An 18,832-nucleotide genomic window follows, 5' to 3' on the forward strand; every position below is an offset into this window, starting at 1 on the left:
GCTCATATCTAACTGATCTGTGGGTCTTCCCTTTTCTCTTTAGTTTGGTTCTAAATTCTGCAATAAGAAGTTCGTGATCTGAACTACAGTCAGCTCCAGGTCTTGTTTTTACTGTCTGTATAGATGTCCGCCACCTTTGGCTGCAAAGGATGTAGTCAATCTGATTTCGGTGTCGGCCATCTGGTGAAGTCCATGTATAAAGCCGTCTTTTCGGTTGTTGGAAGAGAGTGTTTGTTATGCACAGTGAGTTGTCCTGGCAGAATTCTATCAGCCTATGTCCCGCTTCATTTTGTTCTTCTAGACCATGCTTACCTGTAATTCCAGATGTCATTTGACAGTCTCCTGTAACGAAAATAACATCTCTTTTTGGTGTATTATCCAGTAGGTGCTGCAGATCCTCATAGAACTGATCTACTTCTGCTTCTTCAGCATCTGTGGTTGGGGCATATATTTGGTGCTTTTTGTAATAAGTTCCAAATGGAACTTGTGGATCTTCTTTGGAAGTCAGCTGCACAATCTCCTGCTTCAGAGACAGACTGTGCACCTGGCCTCAGAGGAAGATGTTCAAGCTTCCCTTTGAAAGTTATAAGTGTCACTGGCACTAGAAATGACTGCATTTGCCTGGAAATGCTTCAAGAATGGATAAAGCTGCTCTCAGTACAGAAAGAGAGCTCCCCTATATACCTTCATGAATGAGACAGTAGGTGCCATAGCATTCACAGAGCTGTGAGTTTTCAAAACCTGATTTAAGACAGAGCCCTTGTGATCTTTAACATGACTCCTCTGTTGTGCTATTTCACCAGTTTCCCCCATACAAATTAATAAAAAAGCCACAGACTTGCTACAACCATAAGAGGCCTTCAGAATTAGGGCTTTTATTTCAGGCCTTTGCTGAAAGGTAGTCATTGAATTGCTGTGCACAGATATACACAACAAGAACCAGGATGGGGTTAGAAATGTATAGAGAATGGGGTCAAAGTTAAGTTCTAAAGTTCCTTGTGTCTATTCCATGTGGCTTCTTTTTTTGGTCAGAGATCTACAGAAGATGTGTTGTGCTGGCATGCCAGATTGCTTGCATCAGTTTAGCTACAGTGGCATCATGTGTGAAGCATGTGGGACAGTTCCATCCTGCCTCTATCATATGTCAGGCATATAGGTTTGCCCCAAAGAATCTGGTGATGTGTTTACCAAATATCTACAGTATTATCAGATCAGAGAGGCATTTCATCCATTTCTTGAGCTCAAAGAATAGGGCTATCAGAGGATGCCTATGCATTATCAGCTAGAAGAGCAAAGCAGGAGTGATGGAGAATATTCTCTCATCAAAATAAGTTTAAATTGAGGCGATGTATGGGAAAACAAAGTATTTTTGTTCCACTTGCATGAAGTCATGCCACTTCCAGCCTGAGCAATCTCTGTGCACTTCATCCAGTTGGGAAAAATGAGTTATACCAAAGCTCTGAAAATAGGTGTGTGTGTGTGTGTGTGTTAAAGTCAACATGTTTGTACCTCTGTTGCACAAGAATTTATGCTGCTGTGACAGAGAAATGACTTCATCAGGAAATCCCCTTTCAGAATTCCAGACGTATAAACATATATCCATCTATTTCATACTGAATCTAAAAAGTTCTTGAATTGAGAACCTTACAGTGCAGTCCTTTTCATGTCTACTCAAAATTAAGCCCCATCGAGCCAAAGGGAGCTTAGTTCCACAAATATCTTTATAGGATTGCAGCCTTAGATTGCAATTCTATGCACACATATCTGGCAGTATGCGCCATTGAATTCAGTGAGATGTGCTTCTGGGGGGACCAACATAGGATTGCTCTGTTATTGCTCACATTGAGAAAGATATTTGTAGGTTAACTTCCCTCACAGTATAAGTGGCCTCTGTTGATGCTGTCACCTGCTTCAATAGTTCTTTGAAGGTTCATCTCACAGTTCATTCTGGATCGACAGATAAATATTTATTCTTTTCCTAAGGGCTGGCATTCTACAGTTTGCATATGACTAAAAGGGGAACTATTCAAAGACTTTATACAGATAATGTGGAATCAATAAACTACAAGTGAAATTATGTTTAATATACTAACAGGAGGTGGATTGTGTGGCTGAAAAAATTGCCAAAGCCAATTTCAAATGAGGAGGGGATACTAGAGATGTTGAGAATTTCATGTGGTTCATTGTCTTCATCAGAATTTAAAATATCTGCCATTTTTCTTTTCATAAATGGGACAGCAAGAACTTGAGATTTTTAAAAAATACAATGTTGGTGATAGTGAAACTAACAGATCCAGGCAATTGGGCTTTGGGTGCTTAGCTTTTAAAAGTCTGGGATTGAGTCTCTGTTTATTCAACCATGTTTGTAACATTGAATTAGGGTCACTACCTCTTTTTTCCTGACAGGCCCCTCATTTTTAACAGCTCTATGGTAAGCAGGTACAACCCTCTCCATGCTAGGAATAGTACCAGTTGAACTTATCTGTTGCAGACTGCTCATAATTTCATTTGATTCCTCTGATAAGAATTTACCAAAATGTACACCTTTTTTTAATTAATGGGATGGAAAGAATGTGAGATTTTAAAAATTCAAATGTGGGGGAAAGCCAAATGGTCAGATTCATGACATACTGAGGACCGAGGATGGTGTAGCACCCGCTTCTGGCTTCTCCCTTCCTCCCTACAAGTAGTGGGGCTCTTAAAACAGGCACAGAGCTGGGGGGGGCAGTCTGTGCTCATCAGGGGTGGGTGGGTGAACAGTTCAAAGGTGGGGGGTTTAACTTACAGGTGCTGGAGCGCAATTGTGTGACTAGCTCTCCATTAAAACAAATGGCGGCCACAATGTCCCTCTTCCATTCTGGGATGTCGCACAGCCATTGAGACACTGGGGGAGGATCACGGAAACAGGTAAGTCCGTGATCCTCCCCCCTCCCTCCCTCTGCACCCTTAGGTGTAGACATGCCCTGGGTGTCCTTTTCTTTGATTTTCCAAATATGGTCATCCTACAAAGTGTGGATTCTTTATCTTTAAGGCCTTTCATGGCTTTGGACCTGAGCATCTTAAGGACAGCATGCCACCACATGTGCCTGATTATACTCTACAATTTTCAATGGAGGGTCTTCTTCAGGTATTTTCACCATCTAAACTGCAGTGGATGGCTACTGGAGAAAGGGCCAACTTGGCGGTGGTGACCTCAAGCAGAGTCTCAGGGCCAGCTATGCAACTGCTCAGTTGGTGCCTAGCTTTGGCTGGTGCAACCCTTCATTTTGCTCAGCTCCTTGTTTTTTTTTATGGCTCCTTGGCTGGAAAACTCTACTGCTGTTTCAGCAAGCTTGTCACAGATCTGCTCCTTAATCTACTGGGCAGGTCTTTGGCCTTGATGGTATGACAGGAAATTCCATGTACTTGGCATGGTGACGGAAATGGGACATGTCATAGGGATGGGATAATCAGCAATGTTTGAGATCACTGAGATTTTCCGAACTCAGATCTATTTTCAATTGTGATCTGTTTTTCTTGGAAAAGTGTGCATTTTGGTAAACATTCTTTGGAAGGACACACCCAAATATGCACTCCCCCATCCCCCAAAACCTTGAAAATACACATTTTCAAAAATGTGTATTTCTCAATTGTGAACACAAGTTTGGGAAAACGTGAGCTTCCCATTCCTAAAAATGTGCTCATATTTGTGTTTGTGTTTGAAGGTAAAAATGGGCCAAATTTGAGTCAAAAACAAGCGAAAAGCTAATTCTCATACATCCCGAGACAAATTTTCCAGGGAGATATGATTGGATAGTGATGGCACCCAGGGGAACCTTGCTGTGCCATCAGTTTCTATGTAAAAATGGCATTTTCCCTTGGAATTACTACATGTCCTATGTTTTTACTAGAGATGTTGCTGAAGTTCATAATTACCTTTTTCAGAGCATGGGCTTGTCCAACTCAAAATGCTTGTATGCAGTGTGAAGAACATGCCATTTCCATCAGAGATCCTTCCCCACCTCAGAATGTAAAAAGAGATCCTATACATGCACAATTCAGGCTGACCAGGATGCTTTGTAGGTGCATAGACAAATAACTTTTAAATGGCAGCCTCTTACTCTGGATGAAACTTTCATTGATGGCTGTACATGACATGGTCACACCTTCCAATCGAAAGACTTTTAGTTTCATAAGCATCTTCTCTCCCATTTGGCTAATTCAATGAATGGCTTCTACAATATTTTAGGTGCTTGCTGTCCCCATCCAGATCTAAAATCCTCTCCTATTCCTAAGTACTTTTCTTTTGGAATATCTAGAGGAGTTGAATTTCCAACTAGCTCTCCACCATGGTTCATGTTGGGAAATGCCTTACACCCACGCCCAGCAAAGCTTGAGCATGGGAAGGCTAATTGCGGGTGAGGGTGGCATGACGAGACATGGTGACCAGCCATTGGCTGCCTCCGTTTTTGGCACCACTCGCACTGGGAGGGGATTTATCAAGTATAAAAGCAGACTTACCCCTCCCAGCTGCCTCTTTTGCTGCACGGCTCCCTCCCTCCCTTCCCTGTAGACAGTGTGGGTTTGCTGGTCGACTTTTAGGAGGCCAAGTAGGAATCTTTTGCTCATAAACTAACTTGGTTATGAGTTTTTTCACCTACTTCACACTGTAAGACAGGCAGGGTGTATAATTAGGTTGATTTGGTTCTCAATTTGGTCACATTTGTTGGGTAGGCAGATAGGAGCGAGCATCTGGTGTTCCCGCCTTTTGCAGATCTTTTAATAAATGTGGCCCATATTTAATCCCATTCCTGTGTCTCGTCTCATTATTTCTCACCCTTCACTTCCGCAACTACAATTCCAAGGGCACCAATGTTATAAGCTTACAGAGAACTCTCAGAAATATGTGAGCTTCTTTTCAAATGCTCACTGCAAATGCATATTTCCAAATTTGAGCTGATCACTAACTTTTAGATCGCTAGCTTTTACATATTGGTGTTGTTTGTTTGTTCTATTCATTATATTCCTGGAGCCCAAAGCAGTGTACATGATTCTCATCTATCCTCACAACAACCCTGTGAGGTAGGCTAGGCTGGATATCAGTGTTTGGCCCAAAGTCACCTGGTGAGCTTCATGGCCAAGTGGGGTCTAGAACCCAGTTCTCTTGAGTCCCAGGGCAACTCTCTAACCCCCTTATCAGACTGGCTCTCACATTTGTGGGTGTTCATTCCACCAACCCATTGAGCCTACAACCTTTACTTTAAAAGGCTGCTTCTCCATAAAACTTTAAGGAGCAAACACAGTCCCTTCCACATATGTTTCGTTAAAAAAACCTTTACCTGGTGTTCCAAATCCAGATATAGTGCTAGAGCAATAACTTACTGAAATGTGAACATCTTAAGAGAGATGGTGTGGGGCTCAGATCTTGCCAAAGGGTTAAAATGGGAGTTGGGATACCACCGAGCAAATGCCATTTTTGATAGCTGGTTTGAGTGAGAATTCTGGCACACAGATGTCACCTCTGCACTGTTGAGATTACTAGTATGCTGCCACAAAAGTGATAATGAGACAGGGTTACTTTGAAACTAAACACAAAGACTCTGGTGAAATGAGAAACCATGATTTGCTCAGTTTGGCTACACTGAATTTTTGCCCACAAACATTTCAGATGGGGGGGGGACTTTAAGGAATGACAAAATATCCCCCAAACAAACCACTATTCAATGAACAAAAAACCTACGGTTTATAAAACAACGTTAAGGCCGTACACTTTTCCACCAAGCACCAAAAAGCGGGGAAATTGGGAGTTAAGGCTCGCCAGCCTTAACGCCACATCCTCCCTAAGGAGGCAGAAAGTACCAGTGAAATTCTCATTCTGCCAAAGCAGATAAACCATGAAGACAGGATGGAGAATAGGATATGCAGAGGTGACTGTGGGGTTGTGGAAAACTGATGACGAACAACTTAGAGCCACCTACTTCTTTTTTTCTTTAGAGCAGCCCTTCCCCAACCTGGTGCCCTCCAAAGGTGTTGGACTGCGACGATCCATCATTGCAAGTCAGTATGTCCCATGGTCAGGAATGCTGGGACAGCAGGATGGGGAACGTAGGGGGCGCCTCCAGGCAAGCACCCCCCCTACCCCACCCCACTTACCTGCTCTGTCGTCGTTGGGCCCGGGCTTGAACTGAGCGCCCTGGTGCACCTGGAAGCAAGGCCACACCTGCAGCCTTGCTTCTGGGTGGACCCAGGGGCTCAATTCAAGCCTGGGCCAGGCGACAACATAGCAGGTAAGAACACCCCCACACACACACCTGGCCCCTTACCTGGCCCTGCTGCCACCACTGCACAAAGTGCGGCAACTCCAGCCAACCCCCCTCCTGCCTGGCCCCTTACCTGGAGCCGCCACTGCACAAACTGTTGCGGTGGCAGCTCCAGGCAAGCCCCCCCCCCCGCACCCCACCACTTACCTTCTCCATCATGGCCTGACCCGTGCTTGAATCGAGCCCCTGATTCAAGCAGGTGCGGACTTGCTTCCGGGTGGACCAGGGCACTCGATTCAAGCCGGGGCCCAGCGACGACGGAGCAGGTAAGTGGGGTGGGCTGGGGTGGGGGCTTGCCTGGAGCCGTTGCTGCAGTTTGCACAGCAGTGGCAGTGGGTCTAGGTAAGGGCCCAGGCAGGAGGGGGTTGCTTACCTGCTCCGTCGTCCCCGGGCCCAGGCTTGAATTGAGCTTCCGGATGGACCAGGGTGCTCAGTTCAAGCCCGGGCCCAGTGACGATGGAACACGTAAGTGGGTTGGGGCTTACCTGGCAGCAGGGCCAGGCAGGAGGGGGTGGGGTTTCTTACCTGCTCCGTCGTCGCAGTCCAACACCTTTGGAGGGCACCAGGTTGGGGAAGGGCTGCTCTAAACAAAAAAAGAAGTAGGTGGCTCTAAGTTGTTCGTCATCAGTTTTCCACAACCCCACAGTCACCTCTGCATATCCTATTCTCCATCCTGTCCTCATGGTTTATCTGCTTTGGCAGAATGAGAATTTCACTGGTACTTTCTGCCTCCTTAGGGAGGATGTGGCGTTAAGGCTGGCGAGCCTTAACTCCCAATTTCCCCGCTTTTTGGTGCTTGGTGGAAAAGTGTACGGCCTTAACGTTGTTTTATAAACCGTAGGTTTTTCGTTCATTGAATTTCATGGCTTTTTGTAAAGGATGACGAAAGCCCTGCCCTCTTTTAAATGCGGTCACTGTAGTATGGCTCCTGCAGCTTTCACTGTTGTGATGAAGAGGAGATTTCACCAGGTTCTCCATATATACAAATGACACCTGGTGAAATTCCCTTTTCATCACAACAGTGCAAGCTGCAAGAGCTATACTAGAGTAATCAGATACAAAAGAGGTCAGGGCTTCTGCAGCTTTCACTGTTGTGATGAAGAGGAGATTTCACCAGGTTCTCCATATATACAAATGACACCTGGTGAAATTCCCTTTTCATCACAACAGTGCAAGCTGCAGGAGCTATACTAGAGTAATCAGATACAAAAGAGGTCAGGGCTTCTGCAGCTTGCACTCCCTCGCCCGCCACGCGCTCACTTACCTCCCTTCACTCACCGCCCGCTCCAGGCTTCGAAGCCAGGATGCTGGGGTTGGAGGCGGAGGCTTTAGAGTAACCCACCCGTGAAAAGACACTGACAATATTTGCTAGAGGAGGCAGCCATTTCCTCTCCATGTTCCAATATAGCTGATATAGTAAGAATGATGGAGACAAGCTGGAGAGGTTCAGAGGAGGGCACCCAGGATGATCAGGGGTTTGGAAACGAAACTCCATGAAGAGACTGAAACAACTGGGCATGTTTAGCCTGGAGAAGAGAAGATTGATGGAACCAGTTACTTAGGGAGGTTGTGGCCTCTCCCACACTAGAGGCCTTCAACAGACAGCTGGAGAACCATCTGTAACGTATGCTTTAGGGTGGATTCCTGCATTGAGCAGGGGTTGGACTCGATGGCCTTATAGGCCCCTTCCAACTCTACTATTCTATGATTAAAAATGAATTGCTGTGATTCAGGGGGCTATGACAGTTTTGTTCGTTTATTTATAAGGGTGGAAACGGTACAGTAACTTTCAGAATTGTATCAAACTTATTCTCAGCAGCTATTCAGTGCTCCAATGTATAGCTGAACACCTAGAAACTTATTCCATTGACAATGTGATCCAGACATCCCATGATAAAAAATTGGCATGAAATATTTTTTGCAAAACTAGCAATAAATCATTATTTATTATTACATTTATATACCTCCCCATAGAGAAAGCTCTCTGGGTGGTTTACAATACATTTACCTCATTACTTGAATATAAGGTTTAAATAATATCTGAACCTGGCCCAATGGTGCAATCCTATGCATTTTTAGACAGAAAAGTAAAAATCCTACAACTCCCAGCATTCCTCAGCCAGTCTTGCGGGTTGGGGCATGCTGGCAGTTGTAGGCCTCACCCCCTCTCAACATGCATAAGATTACACCCTTATGGACTTAAAAGAGTATTTCTTCATCTACCCCAGTGATGCTTCCAGTAAACAGGATGCAAAAAGAGAAAATATTTTCAATGTATTATTTTAATTATTATTATGCCCAACATGTTTCAGAATGAAGAGCTCATTAACTTTTGTAAACTGCCCAGAGAGCTTTGGCCATGGGGCAGTATGTAAATACAATAAATAAACAAATAAATTAATCAGGGGGTAATCTTTACAATCCCAAATTCTAGGAAGCGGATAAGCCAGCTTCTAGAGATGTGATCCAGACCTCTTGAGAAGGGGGAATAGTGTTAATCCAGACCTCTTCAGAAGGGGGAATAGGGTTTTGGTCAGTCTAAATTGTCTCCAGGGTTCCCTTACTCAGTTCCTCAGATCACAAAGAGCGCTTTGCCATGGATTCCTATGGACAAGTATGGTTCCTCTATAGAGCTCAAACATGTCTAAAGTGTCCTATTTTTAAAGAAAGACTGTATTTTAAAGAAAGCCTTCTCAAACCTTAGAGAAACAGCCTTTTTTAAAAATCTTTAAAATAAAAAAGGCTGCAAAGGGAGTCTAGAAGGATCACGGTGGTCTATGAAGTAATGTTTCCTGAAGGAAGAATATTGCCACAGTTAAAATTGAAGTTCTTAAATAAATAAATAAATAAATAAATTATTTTAACTTAATTGCTTTTCCTTCACCTAAGCAAAGATGAGGTTCTAATACAATTTCCAGTGGAAAAGAAAGAAACTGCCACTATATTCCTGCATTGAGCAGGGGGTTGGACTCGATGGCCTTGTAGGCCCCTTCCAACTCTGCTATTCTATGATTCTAAATACTGACATTTCTGCTGCAAACTAATGCCTGCTTTTGTTTGTTTTAAAAAGAAAGTCTGAATCATTTTACTTATAATAGAAAAGGATGGACCTGCAAATAGCGTAAAACTGTTTAAAATTAATATCTAGACACACAGAACCATAGAATAGCAGAGTTGGAAGGGGCCTACAAGGCCATTGAGTCCACCCCCACCCACCCCGCTCAATGCAGGAATCCACCCTAAAGCATCCCTGACAGACATCCCTGACAATGTCTTAAGAGAATTTTTTTTTACAGAGTTTTATCCATACACACACCCAAACTCCCCCAGTAAGACTTTGAGATTAACACTGCAAAGGCTGGAATCTGTACAATTTTCAAGCGTGCAAGCTAAATACAGTTCACACCAGCACCCATGTACCTGCTTTTGCAGTTGTCTTGCTACTGCTGCTGCAGCACAGAGCTACCAGCTTTAGACATTGTTGTTTTGCAGCAATCCTTTGCAAACCACCATGTGAGTTTAAGGGGGAAATTGCAATTTTTTTTGCAAATTAAGCACAATTAAAGCAGGATGCATGAGAGTACTTCACAATAAAAGCTGATTTTAAGGTGGAAAACTTCTGAGTCCTTTGCATGCAATTTGCAGTGATTGCAAGGTATAGTGCTGGTGCAATAAAGCCCTTAAGCAGCCAGCCCCCTACATTCACCTAGCCACCATCCCCCCCACCGACCCCCCTCAGTCCTACCTTCTAATTGCTTCTTCTCCTGCTTGCTTGCAGCTTTCTTCTTCTTCTTCTTCTTCTTCCCCTCGGCCTAGGCAGGGAGTGGGGGGGACACTTCCAGGAAGTCCCAGAATGCATCCCACAGCCCCCTCCCTCAGCGTCGATGGGGCCTTGTACTTGCTCTGCACGATTTGCAGGCAAAGTACAAGGCCTCATTGAGGCAGGGAGGGGGCGGAGACGCTGGGAGGAAGTCCCAGAATGCGTCCCACAGCCCCCTCCCTCAGCGTCAATGGGGCCTTGTACTTGCTCTGCATGATCTTGCAGGCAAAGTACAAGGCCCCATCGAGGCAGGGAGGGGGCGGAGACGCTGGGAGGAAGCCTGGGCCCAGCTGAGGTGAACTCCTTGCGCGGCTGCAGGCCCAAGTGCTAGAAGGAGGCCCTGCCCCCCCAGAGGATGGCCTTGCTTGCTCCCAGACTCTCTCCCACTCACTCCCTTCTCCCCCCTCCCTCCTTGGAACCTGAGGCGCATGCGTGAGCTTATCAGAGTCCCATAGGCTAACACTGGACGCAAATAAATTAATAAAAAATCAACGGAAGCAGATATTTTAAAAAGAAAGGCCATTCCATCAATGAGGAGGACAGGGGAACACAATCCCATCAATGGATTGGAAGGTAAGGGTCCCAATTTGGCGCTATAAGTGAGCAAAAAAAGGTTGCCAACCAGGAAGTAAAACAAAGCAGGTCTGGACAGACATACTGCCCCCCCCTTTTCTGCTTTAAACTCCCACCCAGCCCTCAATATTGCAGGAATCTCCCTGAAACGCGCAGGGAATGTAAGCCAGCATTTCTTTCTGGCAGTACCGTGTTTCAGAAAGATTCCTGAAATATTTTTTATTTTAGGCTGCTAGGTTGACCCACCCCCCAGCAATTCCATTTAACATGGCGGAATGCTCGTTTTACTGACGGCCCTTAACTACAGGAATCACGACTGTGATTCCTGTAATTACATGGGTGGGCAACTTGTGGCCCTCACCCTAATTTCATACACTCCTCAGTCTAATTTCAAAAGCCCTGCACAAACTATCAGTCCAGCTCTCTCGAAAAAGCGATTTGTAACACCCCAGGTAGTGCACTGGATGAGACAAAAGAGAGAGAAAAGGGGTGACAGAAAGAGAGAGAGAGAGAGAGAGAAGGGGGTGGCAGAAAGAGAGAGAGAAACAGGGTGGCAAAAAGAGAGAGAGGGTGATGCCACCCACTTTGGGCAATGGCTCTGCCCAAATCTGGCTTCAAACCCATCAGTGTCATATAGCCCTCAACATACAGTATAACCCCTAAGGGAATGTGACCTTCAACCCCCCAAAAAAAATTTTTAAAAGAAGTTCATATGTTTGTGTGTGTGTGCACGCACATTTCTGCATGCATGTGTGTATGTGTGCACACTTGCACACACACACTGTGACTAGCACTTCTTTAAAAGTGTTCATCTTTAAGGTGCCATTTTTTCTGCAGCGGACTAATACAGCAACCACCCTGAAATACTATCAAACAATTTTTGAGCCTTTTTTTTTTTTTGGTGCACTTCTTGCTCTTCCTCATCATAGCTTCAGCTGCACGCTTGTGTATGCAGTGACATCTAGTGACAAAGAACGCAAATGGGGCTCAGGGAAATTTCTGTGATGCATTAGGACTTGTATTTTTAATAAACTAATGTTCAGATGTTCCAAAATTCTAAGTACACCTTCTCCCTGACCCATCAATCATGAGACTGGAGGAGGAGGAGGAGGATGTGTTCCTTAAAAAGCAAATGAAAAAAGAAAATCACCTGAATGTAGTCATGCTGCGTTTGTATTTTCAAGGCCTGCTTAGCAATAGAGCCCTTTTTGAATAAAAGGTTCTTTGTAATCATTCAACCTTGTATCATCTTCATTTCATAAAGGAGAAATGGAGGCCAAAAAAGTGCCATTTGCCAAAGATTTTGCCCTGTGATTTTTGTGGTTGAGGAGGCATTTGACCTTCAAACTCATCAAGTCCAGGGGACCACATTGACACAATCCACAATCTTTGGGGGTGATTAAGGGAGCTAGTAATGTTGGCTTTTTCTTTGAATGAAATATGATATTCTCTTTACCCTTCCACATGCCGGGCGGTGATCTGAGGTGATCAACAAGTTTCATGAGAGTTGCGGTGTCTCTTGGGTTGCTGACACTGCAAAGATTCGGGGTCATGATAAAACTCCTCTAGGGCTCTTCCCATTCTTCTATCTTGGGTGGATTCTCTGGAACTGAGACAGCATTTGCCCCCTCAAAGGCAAAGCACGATTTGGCTTATCAGTGTTTTGTTGGTAGCAACTGTCTGTAAAATAATAACAGCAACAAGAAGACAAAGACAAACCTGGCAGTGCAAGAGCTGTGGTAAGGCACAGTTCATGATTGTGGGGCCTCTTCATGCCTCATGTGCAATGTGTGAAGGTTTGAGTTCCAGGGGGACAGGGATGCTGGGGGCAGGGCTTAAGCGTGCACCCACTTCCCCCTACACATTTTAACCCTACATGTGAGCAGGTGAATGCCTGCATCAGGGGTTTTCATTTATATACATGCACAGTCCATTCGCAGATATGCAATCATGCACTGCATTCATCCATCACACAAACACATGCCTATTTGTTTCTTCTACCCCTCCAAACCAGCCCCAGTGCCCTCCTTAGCCTGCTGGGTCACCCTTCAGCCCTCTGCAACTCACCCTGGGTTGCCTTGCAGCTCTCCCCACCAACACGGAGAATGTGGATAGGGAGACATTTTTCTCCCATACTAGTAGAACCCAATGTGGTCATCCCACAAAGCTGATTGCTGAGAGAGTCAGGACAGATAAAAGGAAGTACTTCTTCACACAGTGCACAGCTGAACCATGGAATTCACTACTACAAGATGGCCACCAATTTGGATGGCTTTAAAAGGGGCTGGACAAATTCCTAGAGGAGAAGGCTATCAACGGCTACTAGTTCCGATGGCTATGTGCTACCTCCAGTATCCGAGGCAGTAAGCCTGTGTGCACTAGTTGCTGGGGAACATGGGTGGGAGGGTGCTGTTGCACCATGTCCTGCTTGTTGGTCCCTGTCCAATGGCTGGTTGGCCACTTTGTGAACAGAGTGCTGGACTAGAGGGACCTTTGGTCTAATTCAGCAGGGCTCTTCTTATGTTCTCCCAGACCTCTCCACCCCACCCCACAGGTTGGACTGCAGTCTTCTCTCAAGCTTACAAAGCAGGCTGGCAACAGCAGGGACCTATTTAATTTCCTCCCTCTTTCTTTTTAAATGTTGGGGGGGGGGGTTATGGCAGAGGAAGAGAAGTTTTTAAGATGAACTCAATCAGTTTTCTGAATATCCATACATACAGTTGTACTGCAAAGAAAAGGTATGTGTCAACAGAAACAAAGCTAGATTAATACAATCTGTTGTAGTTATAGTAATGACAGGCATAAACACAACTAGAGAAGAAGGTTTTCACACAGGAGACTAGTACAAATCACTGGCCTACTCTTGTTGCACTATTTGTGCCATATATAAATAGCATCATTGGGGCAGAAGAGAATTTAACTGTCCATTCTAGCCAATGGTGGGTTTGACATTGTCATTGTAGACCAATCTGAGGACAAACCAATTTAAGCTTCATGAAAATGACTTTAGTTAAAATAAACAAAGGGAAATTTGCTTGGGTGCAAATTCAATATTCTGACTATTTCTGATTTGGCAGCATAATAATATTGCCTCTTTTTGATGAGCTTTTCCCCCTAGATTCTCACAACAGTTTGGGGGCAGTGTCTTTGCTGTTATTACAGTAACCAGCGTTTATTAAAACAAACAAACTGATATTTCCAGTGGTTTTCATGCCTGGAAAACCAGAACACATTTTTTGTCTAGCCTTAAACAATACTTTTAAAAATCATATGTCCTCTATCACTACCATTATCGGCAAAGTCCCTATCTATATTAAATCTGTTTTCTTTTGTTGCTGCTATTCAATCCTTTTTTCTCCACTTTTATCATGGGGCAATAAATTGAACTGAGTTTTGTTATCAGTGGGGATACATGATCAAATGTTAGGTGCAGCATTGTAGGCATTAACAAAATGGGATGTTACCTTGCACCTCTCTAATGATGGTTTGTTGGGCATCAAAGAATTGTCTGTAACAATAAATAGATATAGGAAATTGGAGAGAACTGGCAGAGATGCATTCTATACTGGTTGATTTAATGCTCCTCTCCCCACCTATAGCTTCTTTCTTTGCTGCTATACCTATGTTGTTATAGGATGCTTGTATCAGGTTGCCAGTGCTTAAGAAGAAATGAGGTGAATACAAGATTAGGGTGACCATATGAAAAGGAGGACAGGGCTCCTGTATCTTCAACAGTTGCATAGAAAAGGGAATTTCAGCAGGTGTCATTTGTATATATGGGAAACCTGGTGAAATTCCCTCTTCATCACCACAATTAAAGCTGCAGGAGCTATACTAGAGTGACCAGATTTAAAAGAGGGCAGGGCACCTGCAGCTTTAACTGTGGTGATGAAGAGGGAATTTCACCAGGTTTCCCATATATACAAATGACACCTGCAGAAATTCCTTTTTCTATGCAACTGTTAAAGACACAGGAGCCCTGTCCACCTTTTCATGTGGTCACTGCGATGGCACCGACCTCACACAGAAGGCCTTGCCTAGCACACCCTTCTCAAGTCAAGCGCCACCTCTTGAAAAGCCTGAGGAAAGGGTAAAAACAACAGCCTTTCCCCTATATATGAGGGAACAAGGTAAAGGGTTTTGATTAGGGGTGTGCACGGACCCCCCGCTCCGCTTCTCTTCCAGATCCGTGATTTGCAGATTGGGCCACTTCGCTCCGCCCCCGCTCCGCCTATGTCCGCTCCGCTCCGCTGCGGAGCTCCGGATCTGGATCGGAGCTCCGTTTTTCCCCCCATAGGCTTGCATTAAGATAAAAAAGTATACAACTTTTTTTCTGTTAAAGTTAGAAACCTCAAGTTTGGCACCATGACACCTCATGGAGGTATACATACGCACGCCAAGACTCAAGGCAATCCCATCATCCCCTGATTTTGGGGGAATTTATGAAAAGCGGGCACCCCATTCACACCCCTTTCGATAGCTCCGTCAATTTGCACGTTAGAAACCTCAAACTCACCATCATGACAGCTTATCCAGGGATATACATGCACACTAAGACTCAAGGCAGTCCCATCATCCCCTGATTTTTGGGGAATTTATGAAAATCAGGCACCCCATTCACACCCCTTTTGATAGCTCCGTCAATTTGCATGTTAGAAACCTCAAACTCACCACCATGACAGCTTATCCAGGGATACACACGCACGCCAAGACTCAAGGCAGTCGCATCATCCCCTGATTTTTGGGGAATTTATGAAAATTGGGCACCCTATTCACACCCCTTTCAATAGCTCTGTCAATTTGCACGTTAGAAACCTCAAACTCACCACCATGACAGCTTATCCAGGGATATACATGCACGCCAAGACTCAAGGCAGTCCCATCATCCCCTGATTTTTGGGGAATTTATGAAAATCAGGCACCCCATTCACACCCCTTTCGATAGCTCTGTCAATTTGCATGTTAGACACCTCAAACTCACCACCATGACAGCTTATCCAGGGATACACATGCACGCCCAGACTCAAGGCAGTCCCATCATCCCCTGATTTTTGGAGAATTTATGAAATCGGGCACCCCATTTGCAGACGTGGACTGTTCTCTGACATTTGGACAGATAAAAAAAGGGAAGTGGGCACACTCACAGATGCCATCTAGACCCACAATCATGCCAAGGTACAAGGCAATCCCATCATCCCTTGATTTTTGGCGGGGCTTAAACCTGCAGACAGCTCAATGGGGCCATTTCAAAGGAAATCCCAACATGCCATATATTGGGGAGTAAAGATAAACCTATGAATCTTCTTCCACACTTGAAAAATGGATTTGGAACTTCCAAAAGTCTAACTGAGCGCAGGAAGGACTTCTCCCCTGAGTCAAAGCCAGACACACACAACATCCTTGCGAGGCGGGCAGGGGAGGAGGGAGGGAAGGCAGGCAGGCAGCAGACATTTCTGGGAGCATAAGGAAGTGAGCCAAGGATAAGCCAGTAATGCATATAAAATGGTACAAATAAATAAATAAATAAACAAAGGAGGGGTGGAATTAAAAGCAGCAGTGTTGCTGAATAAACAACAAGAAGAATTTTTTTAAAAAGGCTATATCTGTCTTTTACCAGTAATAAGGGGGGGAGGGTGGACGTGCCCAGATGGGGAATCATCGGCCAATTTAACTGGTCCTGTCTAGGAACCAGTCTTTTAAGAAGCAAAGCTCTCACTTCAACTCATGATAGGCGTTGCTCCACTGGGTTACTCTCTTTGGAGGGCTCTGATGGCCCTCCAAGTACAGGAGAGAGTGAGGGCACGTCCACATGCCCTAGGGGAGCTCATCCCCTTGCACCACATCTTTTCAGTTGTTCCCCAAAGTTAGGGTGGGTAGCAGTGCTGTGTTTCTATCTCTTATTATTGGCTTAGTATATGATTTCAGGTTGTGTTTGTGCATTTGGTGGGGCTACTGTTTTAAGAAAACACTGGGAAAACTCCGTTCAGACTAAGAAAGAGAAGTTCCCAGAATCCCAAGTTACCCGTTTTGCCTATCCCCTCCTCCAACTTTGGGATCATGTGATCATGACCAGGAGTTGACTCTGCCCCTCAGCAATCCAAAAGGTAATCTTTTTCCCGCCTTTACCCTACTTTTTAAAAAATTCTAGCAAGCGAACCGCACCATGCAGCAAGCTGAGAGTAGGCTCAAAATGACCCCCAGCCATGACTCTCTAAGCACAAGAAGTTTCAGAAAGATAGCTTCAAAAACAACACAGTTATCCCCTTTTCTTTTCCGCAATGCAATCCTATGGGCGAAATGTTTCAAAATGGCGATCGGATAGGTCCGCAGAAAGAGAAGCGCTCCGAAAATGGGCGCTTCTCTTCGCCTTGCTTCTAGGGGTCCCCGGCCCGCTTCTACTCTGCCTCTGGGCAAGGCGGAGCAGGCCAATTCGCTTCTGCTTCTACGCTTCTAATTGGAGCGGAGCACATCCCTAGTTTTGATAAATAGGTTCTATTGTTGAGGTACTGAACCTATTGTTGAGGTATTGTTAGATGCTTTTACACTGTGTAATATAGCAGGTAATAAATCGGAGCTGACACGTGGTTTGTGGTAACAGAACACAAAGTAAAATTTATTGAAATTTAACAAATCTTTGGTATTTCAATTTAGACCAAATCTGCTAATTTTTATATTTATAACAACAATCCCAAGTCTCTTAAAATCCTATCTCTTCTCACTCCTCGCACACCAGACACTCTCATGAAGCACAAGCCAGACTAAAACCAAACCTCAAACTAAACCCCAAACTAAAACTCACAATCCACTCAGCCAACCTATTTATACTCCTCCCTCCCCCTCTCTCACCGCATCACCAGCCACACCCACTTAGTCAAACATTCCGCACTCACTAGACATACAAACCCCAGACATACCTAGGGGACAGAAAGGTGGATATCGCCACAGTCACCCTATACAAGATAAACTGAACAGACCACCTGGAAGAAGTCAGATTACATTGTAGGGCTGTATACAACTAGTGATCCATCAAGACTAATGCATGGCAGACAACACGTGACTTGATAAACCTTCTGTTTTTGACTACCTGCCTGATACTACGATGTTCTACAAATGTACTCCCTGCCCTTGTTAGAGGACATTGAGTCCTGGGACACAAAAAACGTGACTCGCTCCTTGAGCAGGATGCCAGCTGAGATGCTGGTTTGATACAGCACTCAAAGTTTTCCCTGTGGTACCCCATTTTAAGAAAAATAAATTTACCTCTCAGTATCTATGTAATCTTAAGATGCACCACTAAGGAAGGCTTTTACAAGCCTGTGCTTTCAATCTATGCCCTTGGCATATCTCGAGGGCAGATTTCACAAAGTTCCCATGGAACAGTGTCTCTGCCCCTGTAGCCAGGGACAAGTGGAGAACATAAAACGTTATGCCCTACATTGCCTGCTTTAGGAAGCAGTTAGAAGTAAAATTGTTGCTAAATTCACAGGAATTATTATCTTCAGGCAAATGCACTTCCCTATGTCAGCTACCAAGTGGCCATCTTTACCCTGTTAACTCTTAAAAGTAGAAAGAGAACTGTATCTACAAATCGTGTTAGACATCTTGATAAATTGTAGTCTAGGGTCGTAGCTAGACCTAAGGTTTATCCCAGGATCATCCCAGGTTCATCCCTGCCTGAGCGCTGGATGCCCTGTGTGGCACTTAGATTAACAGGTTTGACCCCAGCACAATCCTGGGATGAACCGCCCAGAGAGCTCCGGCTATTGGGCAGTATAGAAACGTAATAAATAAATAAATAAATAAATCCTTAGGTCTAGCTACGGCCAAGGATTAGTTTTAGTACGAGGACTGCCTTTATTATAGCCAAAACCACAGTTAGATATTTAGGATATTTATTTGTATTTTAGCAGTTAACTGCTGCTGTTTTTATACATGGCATTTATGTTTTTATTATTTGTATGTATATGTTTGATTTACTGTATTATGACCTGTGGTTAGAACAATAAACTAACTACTACACAACACATACAGCAATACTATGCAGAGCAAGAAAATGAGGATGCTTTTATCACCTATTAGACATTGCATTGCTTAGTGTGTTTTTGCCTACTTGGTCACTTTAAAAAAAAAGCATAGACTC

At 44.4% G+C, this 18,832-nt stretch overlaps 1 long non-coding RNA gene across 1 annotated transcript in view; it reads right to left on the minus strand.

Moving 5' to 3' along the window:
- Nucleotides 1-1,925: 1,925 nt before the first annotated feature.
- Nucleotides 1,926-18,832, minus strand: part of LOC134398535 (uncharacterized) — a 114,067-nt gene continuing 97,160 nt past the window's right edge. Inside the window, exon 3 of the long non-coding RNA XR_010025418.1 lies at nt 1,926-1,947. This is a non-coding gene — a long non-coding RNA (uncharacterized LOC134398535). The remainder of the gene's footprint in view (nt 1,948-18,832) is intronic.

This window comes from Elgaria multicarinata, chromosome 4 (genome assembly GCF_023053635.1).
Source record: "Elgaria multicarinata webbii isolate HBS135686 ecotype San Diego chromosome 4, rElgMul1.1.pri, whole genome shotgun sequence".
NCBI lineage: Eukaryota > Metazoa > Chordata > Lepidosauria > Squamata > Anguidae > Elgaria > Elgaria multicarinata.